The 11,498-nt window shown below is 39.8% G+C and overlaps 1 pseudogene; it reads right to left on the bottom strand.

Moving 5' to 3' along the window:
- Positions 1–7,684: 7,684 nt before the first annotated feature.
- LOC117034683 (centromere protein N-like) lies at positions 7,685–8,891 on the bottom strand (annotated as a pseudogene).
- Positions 8,892–11,498: the final 2,607 nt, after the last annotated feature.

The following is an 11,498-nucleotide window of genomic DNA, read 5'->3' as shown; positions in this document are numbered from 1 at the left end:
CACCCCGCTGCCTTTTCCCTTCCTCAGGTTCAGGCTGAGATCTGGCATCTCACCGGCCTGGCCTTACAGCAGCTCAAGCGCATCCCGGCCCCGCCTTCACGTCAGTTTCCCTTTGCTTCCTCCCAGCCATCGCGCATGCGCAGGCCCTGCCCCTCACTCCGGCTGCGCCCAGGCCCTGTCTCACTTTGCCGACCTTTGGGTCTGCGGCCAGTTCTTAACAGACTCTTAAGCGGAGACCTGAGAGTGAAGGTCACTCCACCGAGGTGAGTTTCCGTCTTTCTAGTCTAAAGCTGTGTTTCACACCCTACCCATCTTCATACATGGGTCTGGAGTCGCTATGGACCTTCAAGTCCGCGCGACAGGTCCTCCCCTCTGTACACTGAAGTTTCGCCCTGGGAGCCCCGGCGCTTCCTTTGGGATTTGAAATGCCTCCGAGGCTGCTCCCTGCCCGCCGGCTTTTCTGTCTTTTCGCGTTGTTTTCCTACGTAAAACTCTTCACTCACCTCTTCGCCGGTCAGGCGCCCTTCAAGTATTGCGTGAGGTGGATTTGTAACCGTATGTGAACGTCCTGTCTTTTGGATGTATTCTGCTTTAATCCAAGCTTGCTTTGTTTATCCAGATAGAACTGTAACTCACTTGCATTCTTTCCCCAGATCCTCCTGCCTGCTCCTATACTGTATGGGCGTTCCTTTTAATCCTTAAGCCCTTAGGACATTGGGTTCTGGTCAACACCAAATTCACTTAAGAATAAACCTTCAGGTCTATCCACCCTGACGAGGATACAATAACTAAACCTCAAACGATGAGTACGAGTTTAACACAACAAAGCTAACACCTTGGCCTCAGTTATGTTTCCACTCCGGATGCATGAAAGCGGAACAGCCCCACGGACCACCACCGTATCCCCTGGAAACTAGAGGACACAGTCGGTGACTGAACCAGGACCTGAAGCCATGATCAGTTGCTCCCTGCCTTAACCCAGACTAGTCGATAGAGGCCCCAGCTCCAGCTCCCATAGCAACCATGATTAATGATTGTTTTCCTTATATAATGTAATCGCTAGAGGCTATCAGGGAGCCAGGTTTTTGAGAACTCTAGCCCACCTGTGTCTCTGGACTATGTGCCAACTCCTTAAATAAACCTTTTCTTTCTTTGCTGCAAAGTCTTCTCGTGTCTTTTTGGCTTAAATGTGCCAGACAAGCAGGCCCCTTTGAGTCGTCATTACAGATTCACAGCCCCCGCCTGGCCCTGGAGCCGCATCGCTGGTCACCCTGCCACAGATAAGGCCATATTCTCTCCCTGGTCCTGGGAATCTGGAAACCCCAACCCTGTCCTGAGCCAGTCTCCCCACACCCGGGTCTCCAGTCCTCCTCAAGCCCTGTCCTTCTGCCACTCAGGCCACCGCTTCTTAGTCCCCCTTCTTCTGACCACGTGTTAGGGGGGGTGTTTGTGTGTGTGACCTAGATCTTCCTTGTGATATCCAATGTTTTTCCATTCCAAATTTCACCCCACTGGGAAATGTGCTTTTCGGGGAGATGGACAACTGATTCCATCCTACTCCTTCTGAATGTGTGGCTCCTGAAATAGACAGTCCCTGAGAGAGAAATAGAAAAGCAGAGGCAAATGAGTGATGGACTTGCAAAGAGACAGTAAGAGTGAAAGTAGCAGGGGGAGAAAATGGTCATTTAGAGAAAAAGATTTCCAGGGAGATGAAGGTGAAGCAAGTAGGGTAGGAGGCAAAAGGGGTGCTGTAATAAATTATACATCCCTAACTGGGCGGGTCATTGTGGGTAGTCACACCCCAGGCCTGTAACTTCTTTAGTGAACGGTTCTTAAGCCAGCCCTGTCCATTGTTCTTGTGCATCTAGGTTAACACACCTTTGAAAGGCCAGAGGTAATGATGGGGGAACTGACCTTAAAATGGTTCCCTGCCACGTGGAACTGACCTAAAATGGTGGCCCGAGCGGAGAGACAAGTCCCCAGCCGAAGCCCCAGCCCACTTCCGCATAACCCTCTCCAAGCCACACCTTGAGCCAATCACCAGATGACACTTACCCCTTCCCCGACTCAAGGAAGTCACCAACCCATAAAAACCTGCTCAAAACCTTGCTAGGGGCTCAGTCTTTTGGGAAGGATCCTGCTGAGCCCGCCGGCGTAATAAAGCTGATCTTCCTAACTCTCTGAGGCCGCTTGGGTTCTTTCCGGTCTCGGATTCTGCCACAGTAATACCCCTCCTGGCATGGCAGCCCACCAGGAGACAATGGTATCTCGTTATCTATCCTGTGATCCCTCCCCCATCCCTGCCTTCTTTTGTAATCTTCCTTACTTTGAAATGTATAAAAGAAACTGCAAAACTCATTCTTGGGAGCATTGGCAAGCTTACTCCATGGCATATGTCCTCAGTTTGGCTCAAACTCATAAAAATTCTCTACAGGTTTGTACATTTTTTATGTTGGCAGGGCCTTGGTAGACAATAGGAGCGGGAAAACAGTGGTGAGGCACTTAAGACACTTGAGATAGGGGAGAGGATAAAAGTGTTGGATCTGTGGGCCACAGAGCCACGTGTTGCCTGGGACTGAAAGAGAGGACAAGGGGTGAGGAGAGCAGAGGAAGAAAGAGCAGGAGGGAGGCCTAGCAACCTGGGTGAGGCAGAGTGTGAGGTTGAAGGGAGTATAACTGGGAAAGAAAGAATGTAACTGGGAGAATGGATAGGGAGCCAAGGTGGGGAAGAAAGTAGCAAAATACACGGAGAGTAGGGACAATCAGAAAAGTTGGGGAGAAAGACCAACAGGAGGGGAATATAGTTGCTGAGTGGGGTTAAGACAAGTGTGAAAAGAAATACAGAGAATGGAAAACATCAGGATAGAAGAGGGGAAAAAATGAGCAGAATAGAAAAAAGAACGAAAATATGGTTATACATACACAGAACAGGAGTTGCAAATGCATAGTAGTGAAGGGGACATTCAATTCTGTGTATATAGCCAAAGGAAGTGATACCATGTTTTGAAGAGGTATCTGCACTGCCAGGAGTGTTACTGCATTATTCACAACAGCCTAGATGAGGAATCCACCTAAATGTCTGTTGACAAGTGAATGGATACAGAAATGAAATGAAATCTTTCATGCAATGATACATTCAGCAATAAAGATGAAGGAAGGAATGAACAACATGGATGAAACTGGAAAACAATATGTTAAGTACATTAAGCCAGATAGAGTAAGACAAGTATTGTATGATCTCGCTATGTGTGGAATCTAGAAAAGTCAAACTCGGAGAACCAGAGAGGAGAGTGATGTTTACCAGGGGCAGGGGAAAATGGGGAGGTGATGGTCGAAGGGTATAAAATTTCACTTGTAAAATGACTTAAGTTCTGCCCTAGTGAGTATCATCAATCACACTGTATTATATACTTGAAATTTGCTGAGAGATAAGTCCTAAGTGTTCTTACCACATGGACATAAAAAATAGTAATTGTGAGTTGATCGATGTGTTAATTAAATTGTGATAATTGGGGGGTGGGGGGTGAGAGATGAGGGTAAGGGGAACCAAATATATGGTGATGGAAGGAGAACTGACTCTGGGTGGTGAACACACAATGGGATTTATAGATGATGTGATACAGAATTGTACACCTGAAATCTATGTAATTTCACTAACAACTGTCACCCCAATAAATTTTTAAAAAATGGTGATAATCATTTTAGAGTATATATGTATTTCAAATGATGGGATTGTGCTCCTTTATACAAGCAATTTGTATTTGTCAATTATGCCTCAATCAAGCCGGAAAATAATCAGGGTGGAGTTGTGCTGGGCTCCCCTTCTTGCTCCCCTTCTCTGGGTGGTGGTGAATCCCACTTCACACTAGATTGCTGAGGCATTTTGCAATTCCATCTTGTGCTTCCCTTGACCAGAAAGTTTCATTCCTACATTCGATGTGGGCCCAGCCTCAAGGACATTTAAAGTGCTTCAGGTGATTCTAATGTGTATCCGTCATTGAGCAGCAAGGCTCTGGTCCTCCATTTCTGGGGACTGAGATATGGGGTGAGGGTGAGGGGCTCTGCTCTGCTTGAGGTTTGATCAGGGCCAGGTCTGTGACCTGAAGGCGAGTGTCAGCCGGCCGAGGTCCCCGCTGCTGCAGTGCATGTGAAAGCGTCACCAGGAGGGCAGCGTGATCTGAAGAAAGGGGTGGGAAAACTTACTTTTTGGTGTTGGAGTAGTTTACTGTCCCTGAATGACGCATGTGGCAGGGGCAGCAGGCCCTGTCTTTTCACATGGGGAGGTCACCCCTGTGTTTGCGGCTGTGGCACAGGGAGGGGGTATGTTGATAAACCGCATATTTTCAACTTTTTAGATTGAATTCTAAAGACACTTGTTTCCTGAGGATGAAGCCCAGAAGAGGAGGAAGAGCAAAGAAAGAGTGTTCAGCAATGGCTCTTCCTCAGGTTGAGTCATATCCTGGGTTGGTGGTTGTGTCTGTCCTTTCTGAAATACACTTTGACTTGCTGATCTTCTCTGACTCTGAATTGTCCTGCCTGACATGTTTGTTCACACTCAACCTGGGCCTTCCCTCAGACCCTCCCCCCTCCAGTTAGGTTCCATCTCACTATGACCCAGTGACATGGGACTTGTGAAGAGGCTGCATGTGCCCTTGGATTGGAGACGGAGTGGGGACTCCATGGCATCAGAGTGATTGGGCAACAGGGATTGTTCAGGGGCCACATCTGGATGCACTGTCTCCTCTCTGTCAAACGGTAAAGGAAGATGCTCATAGAAATCATGTATTGATCTTGAGATTGTAATGCTAAGCAAAAATAAGTCACACAGAAAAAGTCGAGAACCATATGATTTCACTGATATGTGGAGTATATAACTGAAAACAACAAAGGAACAAGACAAACAAAGAAACAAAACTCATAGACACAGACAATAGTTTATTGGTTACCAGAAGGTAAGGGGGTAGTAAATGAGGGTAAATGGGATCAAATATATGGTGATGGAAGAAGAACTGACTCTGGATGGTGAACATACAATGTGATATATAGATGATGTATTACAGAATTGTACACCTGAAACCTATGTAATTTTACTAACAATTGTCACCCCAAAAAACTTTAATTAAAAAAATAAGTCATGTATTGATATGCACAAATACTTATAAATTCTGGAAAGGAACCAATATGCAAAAATCTTTCTGACTGATATTATTGAGTCACTGACTTCAAAATGTTAATGACTGGGAATAAAAAGGAAAGGTCACAGAAAGACATCAGTGACAGAGGGTATTTTATCCTATCATGCATTTTAAAATAGGAAATCCACTGTAATGTCTGACATGCAAATTGTTCAGGTAGTTTTTTCTCCTGTTTGTTTCTCGGGGCAGCATTTTCACTGTGTGGATTGTATCTTTTGACACACAGAAGTTTTTTATGTTTGATGTAGGTAAGTTTCCAGCGTCTTTTTTTCTTTTTTTAAATGTTGATGTCTAGATTTCCCACACCATTTTGTTGAAGGCACTGACCTTTCTCCATTGTGTAGTCTTGGGGTCTTTTTCAAAAATCATTTGATGTATATGCATGGGTTTATTTCAGGGCATTCTCTTTTCTTTCGTTGGTTTATGTACAAGTATCTGGGTAATGCCACTATAACACCGACCTGATGACTCTTTGTTATTATGTTTTCAAATTCAAAGAAGTGAAGCCTCCAACTTCTATTTCAAAAGTGTTTGGGCTCTCTTGAATCCTTTTTGCTTGATTCCATATGAATTCTAGTGTGTTTTTTTCTATTTCTGTCAAAATTGCTTTTGGAATTTTGATAAGGATTCCATCAAATTTGCAGAACACTTTGAGTACCATGGGCATTTGGACAATATTAAGTCTTGCAATCCATGTGTAAGGGATATCTTTCTATTTATTTCTATATGCTTTCATTTCTTGTGCCAGTGTTTTATAGTTTTCAGTACATAAGTCTTTTCTGTTCTTGGCTACATTTTTCCCCCTATGTATATAATCCTATGTGATGCTATGGTAAAAAGTATTGTTTTTTTTTTTAAGTATCTTTTCAGATTATTCGTTGCAACTTTTATAACATAATTTTCCAGTTTTAACATTTCTTTTTTCATGTGTGGAATCTCTCTGATTTTCTACACTTGATCTTAGCCAAAAGTCTGAGAAGCGATCTGATTTTCTACATGTAAGAGCTTTTCATCTGCATAAAAGATAATTTAACTTCTTTTCAATTTCGAATTTCAATGACTTATTTCTTTTTCTTGTCTAATTGCTCTGGCTAAGACCTCTAGTACTTTCTTGAATTGTAGCGCCAGGAGTAGGCATCCTTGCATTTCTTCTCATCTTAGAGCTCAAGCTTTCAGATATTCACCTTTGAGTTTGATGGTAGCTGTGTGCTTTTCAAATATGGCTTTTATTATGTTGAGGTAATTTACTATTTATAGCTTCTGAACACGTTGTTGAATTTTGTCAAATGCCTTTTCTGTATCACTTGAGATCATGTGTTTTTTTTCCTGTCTTTATTCTCTTAATGTGGTGGGTTGCATTGATTGACTTGTTTACAGTGATTAGTTGCATTTGGTCATGATGCCTAATTTGTCAGTGTGCTGTTGAATTTGGTTTATTCGTATTTTGTCTTTGCATCGATACTGATCGGGGATATTGTCTATAGTTTTTTTCTTGTGCCTTTTTTGGGTTTACTATCAGCATCATGCAGACTTTATAGTATGAATTCGCAAGACTTCATTCTTGAATTTTTTTGTAATATCTTTTAGCAGAATTATTGTTATTTCCTTTGTCAGTGTTTGGTAGACTTTTGCAGCAAAGCCATCTGTTCGGGGTTTGTTTCATTTTTTGCTGGATGTTTTGATTACTGCTTGAATCTCTTGTTAGAATTTCCTTCACATTTTTTATTTTTTCATGATTGGTCCTAGTATATTTTTAGGAATGTACTCGTGTTTGAGGTTATATAATTTTTTTTCATAGAATACCATTCATACCACTTTCTTAAAATCCTTTACAAAAATTTCTGTGACATCAGTTGCAATGGTCCCTGTTTCATTTCTGATTTGAGTTATTTGAATCTTCTTTTTTCCTTAGTGTTGTTAAGGGTTTATAAATTTGTGAATCTGTTCAAAAACCAACTCTTAGTTTGTTGATTGTTTAGTTTTTTTTCTCTTTTCTTTACCTGTGCTTTAATAGAGTATTTCTTATTTCCTTCTATCCTTTTACTAAACTTTGTTTTAGTTTCTTATTTTTTTTACCATTTTCTAAATACCTTTATTCATAAATCAGTATAATATTGATCAGTTTGAATGCTATATATATGATAAAATAGATTATGAAAAGTATCATATTCACAACAAAACCATTATTTTATATAACTGAATGATCTGATACGCTATCTTCTGCTATAACTCAATGGACGCAACTCTACCCTATGAATGGATTGATTTTATGATTCTCCTAGAAAGTTTTGAGTTGGGTATAATTTCTTGGTGCTTCTTTCTATGATCCAAGGCTTACAAGAAAATCTCTGAAAACGAACAATTGGAACCAGAACTCTCCAGGATCAAGGAGAGACAGGAGTGAGGAAAAGGACATCCTGTCACATCCTAAAGATCCACAGCTGCTGTGCTTTGCAGGATATGGGGAAGGCGGAGCACATAGTGTAAGAGGAAAGAATCATTCCCAACGATTATATTGAACATTTTTAAATTGTCAATATCAAGGGTTAATTTCTAAAATACAAGTTTTTAGACAGAAGCTATCCAGTAAGCCATTAACTGAAATAAGTATGCAACATAGTCAAGGAGATGCGATGCTTGCAAAACCACATACATCTTATTTATGTTTAATTTTAAAATAATTCATTCCTTTGCTGGGTATGCAAGTAAGCAATGGAGAAAGCGGTGCATCTGCAATACCGGCTGGTGCTAAGGATTTCAGTGCTTCCAGAAGATGCGGGCTAGAGAACTTTACGAGGCACCGGAGGGGTTCTTCTCTTTCAGCCAAGATGCCCCCATTTAAGTCACTTTTGAATTTTATTTCAAGCTTATATTGTGCAAACTCTAGTCTTGGTTGAGAATAGTCCCCAAAAATATCTTGAGTCACTCTTTGGACTCTGTCTTTTTCTATTCTGTTTTCATGAATGATCCTTGAATCCATATTTATATCTAGCCCAAGTCTTCTTTCTTGTAGAGGTGTAGCAGAGTTGTGAGTTTCGAAGTTCTGATTATACTGTTTAAAAACAATAGCCTTAAGAGAGTCCAGATATCGACTTCTGAGGTCCATTTTCACAATCTGATGGTGTTTGCTAGCGATTGTCAGTGCCTGACACAGAAGGGGTGTATTGCTTCTCAGCTGGGAGAAAGAAATGAAGGCATATGGAGTCTGGGAATAATACATCACATAAGCAGGTTTGTACTGGTTTCGTTTTCTATACTGTGTTCCCCAGGCAATTCGAATCCATACTGCATTCTCCTCAGCATCTCTGAAAGTGACTGTCACATTTTTTAATGCCCTCTGAAGAATTTTCTTAAATGAACTTTTGAACTGTTCCATATCGGAAAGGTCAATGTCTTCACCTGGCTCTTTAGCCATCTGAAAAACATCCCAAACTCTCTGGTGCCAATGAAATTGAGTATAAATGATGTCTAAAAGGGCTGCGTCATTGAGACTCACACCATTCTCCTCACAAAGCAGAACCAAGTCCTGAGCAAGAGATTCCTTTCTCTTCCGGAAGCTTACAGTCTGCAGTTGATTTTCAGACAAAAACTCCCAGGCTTTTAGGACTGTCATCATTTTAGTCATTGGGATTTTCAAGATGGTCCTCTGATAAACTCGGCAACAGTTTCATCCATCTCTTTGGCACGGCCCACATCGCCAGCTGTCTCACTCTTCAGCAGATGTTCCCGCCTGCTGCACCTTCAAAGCCGCCAATTCTTTTTTTTTTTTTTTGGAGGTATAAAAATTGATATCTGATTTGAGGTCTTTCTTCTTTTTAATGTAAGTACTTGCTACTTCGTTCCTCCTTGTGCTGCTATCACTGCATCCCATAGATTTTAGTCTGTTGTATTTTCATCCAGATTTTTAAAAAATGCTGTTGTGATTTCTTTTAATTACTGGTTGTTTAAGAATGGCTTGTTTACTTTCTATGTTTTGTGGATGTTTCTATTTCCTTTCTGTTTGTTTCTAGTTTCATTTCATTGTGGTTGGCGTAGATGATTTATATGATTCCAATTCCTAAAAATTTTTTATTTGTTGCTGACATGTGGTCTATCATGGAGGACATTCCCTGGGTGCTTGAGAAGAATGTGTTTTCTGCTGATGTTGGGTGGAGTGTTGTGTATGTCTGTTAGATTCCATTGGTCTATTGTGTTTTTCAAATATTTCGTTTCCTTATTCATTTTGTGTTGGTTGTTGTATCCATACCTAAAGCTGAAGTAGTCAAATCTCATAGGATTACTATGCTGGTATCTATTTCTACCTGCATTTCTGTCAACATTTAACTCACATATTTGGGAGCTCTAATGTTTTATGCATATATACTTATAACTATTATATGTTCCTGGTGAATGGGCCACTTTACCATTATAATGTCGTTTGCCTCTTGTCAGTTTTTGTCTTATACTCTATTTTGTCTCCTAGAATTTAGCAACTCTGGCTGTCTTTAGGAACAGGTTTGCATGGAATATCTTCTTTCCTCCATTTGCTATTAGCCAATCTCTATTTAGATTTGTGAGTTTAAAGTTCCAACTCTTTGTCTCACTGTCTATTTTTTCCTCCTTTTCCCTCTTCTACTGGTCTTTGTTTAGGCAGCCTCTCCGGTCAGCCCCCTTTGTCCACTGATTTCAGAGGAAATGAATCTACTGTTTTCTGCTAATCAAAATGTTTGGTGAAATGTTTCTGCTTCATGACAGGTTTTGCCTCAATTTCATTTTTCTCGTGCTGTTTACTTATATAACAATTTTCTCAAGTACCCATTAATGTGATAATATACAACGCTGATGATTTTGAAAACCATGAATCATTGTTTTATGAGTATACTACACCAATAAACTATTTGGTTTTTGTTAATGCCTACATATCTAAATGTAAATGGATGAAATTCTATTTGTATGTTTCAATAAGTAATTTATAGAAATTAGAGTTGGAGTATTCTATATTCTTTTCACTTTTTGCAGTGTTTTACTAACCTACAATACAATTTCAAAAAAATCAAATTGTACATTGATACATTTTTATGGTTTCAAAGATGTTGACGTACACATGAGTAAAAACGATAATGAATAAAAACTTTCATAATATGTCAAATGACAACACTTCTTGTTTCAGTTAATTGTTTGGTTTATACATGTGTACATGAGTGCATGGATATGTAAGTTCATGATTTTTATAAAAGATATGATCATTTCATAAGTAAGTTTTATATTTTTTAGCAATTGAAATTATATCTTAAACATATTCCATGGTGTTAATTTTTTCTACACTATCATGTTTGATTTAAAGTAAAAATAAGTAGCATTATGTACATGTTTGTGTATGCCCTTTTATGCAGTTTGATAGCGTTAACCTTGAACTTGTTTCAAGTGTTTTCAGTTAGAGAATGTTTTGTTAGTATCCTTTTAAGGCACTGTTTAGGTTCAAGTCTAAATCCCACCACCTGAGTTCGGTTGTTTGCTAAGTCAAATTGTAGATTTTAACCTGTGATGAGTTTCCTAGAGTTTCTGTGACACGTTTTCTTCTCTATAAGATGGGAACAGTGTTGTCTGTAGTGAGCCATTATGTTGTTAACTAGTTGAACTAGGTAAACCACTTAGACTAATGCTTAGTGTATAGGACATTTTCCAAAATTTTAGTCATTGCTGTTATTATCCTTATCACATTTAAAGGTCTGAATTTTTTAAAGACACTGTGGACTTTGTCAGCTCTGAAGACACTACTCAGGCTCTAGCTCATCTACACATTGAATATCACTCAGTACGTAGAACATAATATCTGACACTTCCATGTAAACAATCCTATTTTGAATTTTATTTATTTATTTATTATAATTATTTTTTTATTAGTTTTAGGTGCACAATACAAAGTAATAGTTAGACGTTTATCATTTATATCCCTCACACTGTGTCAACCCCCCTACCCCTATCCACTATCCCTCTGACAACGCACACAGACATTACATTTCCACTCTTTCTATTCCTAATGCTGTACTCTGCTTCTTGTAAGTATATATATATATATATATATATATATATATATATATATACATATATACATGTGTATATATATATAAACTTGTAGTTGACATTCATTATTGTTCAGCTTCAGCTTTGGGTGTACAGTGCAGTGATCAGGCATCTACATCATCCCTGAGGTGGTCTCCCTAACGAAACAAGTGTCCATCGGATACCCTACAAAATCTTTACAGCATTATTGATCACATTCCCCAAATTAACTTTTGTAACCCTGTGGCAATCTTGTGGTTA

The sequence above is a fragment of the Rhinolophus ferrumequinum genome, chromosome 15, assembly GCF_004115265.2.
Source record: "Rhinolophus ferrumequinum isolate MPI-CBG mRhiFer1 chromosome 15, mRhiFer1_v1.p, whole genome shotgun sequence".
In the NCBI taxonomy this organism is placed as follows: domain Eukaryota; kingdom Metazoa; phylum Chordata; class Mammalia; order Chiroptera; family Rhinolophidae; genus Rhinolophus; species Rhinolophus ferrumequinum.
This window is presented reverse-complemented; position numbering and strand designations above follow the sequence as displayed.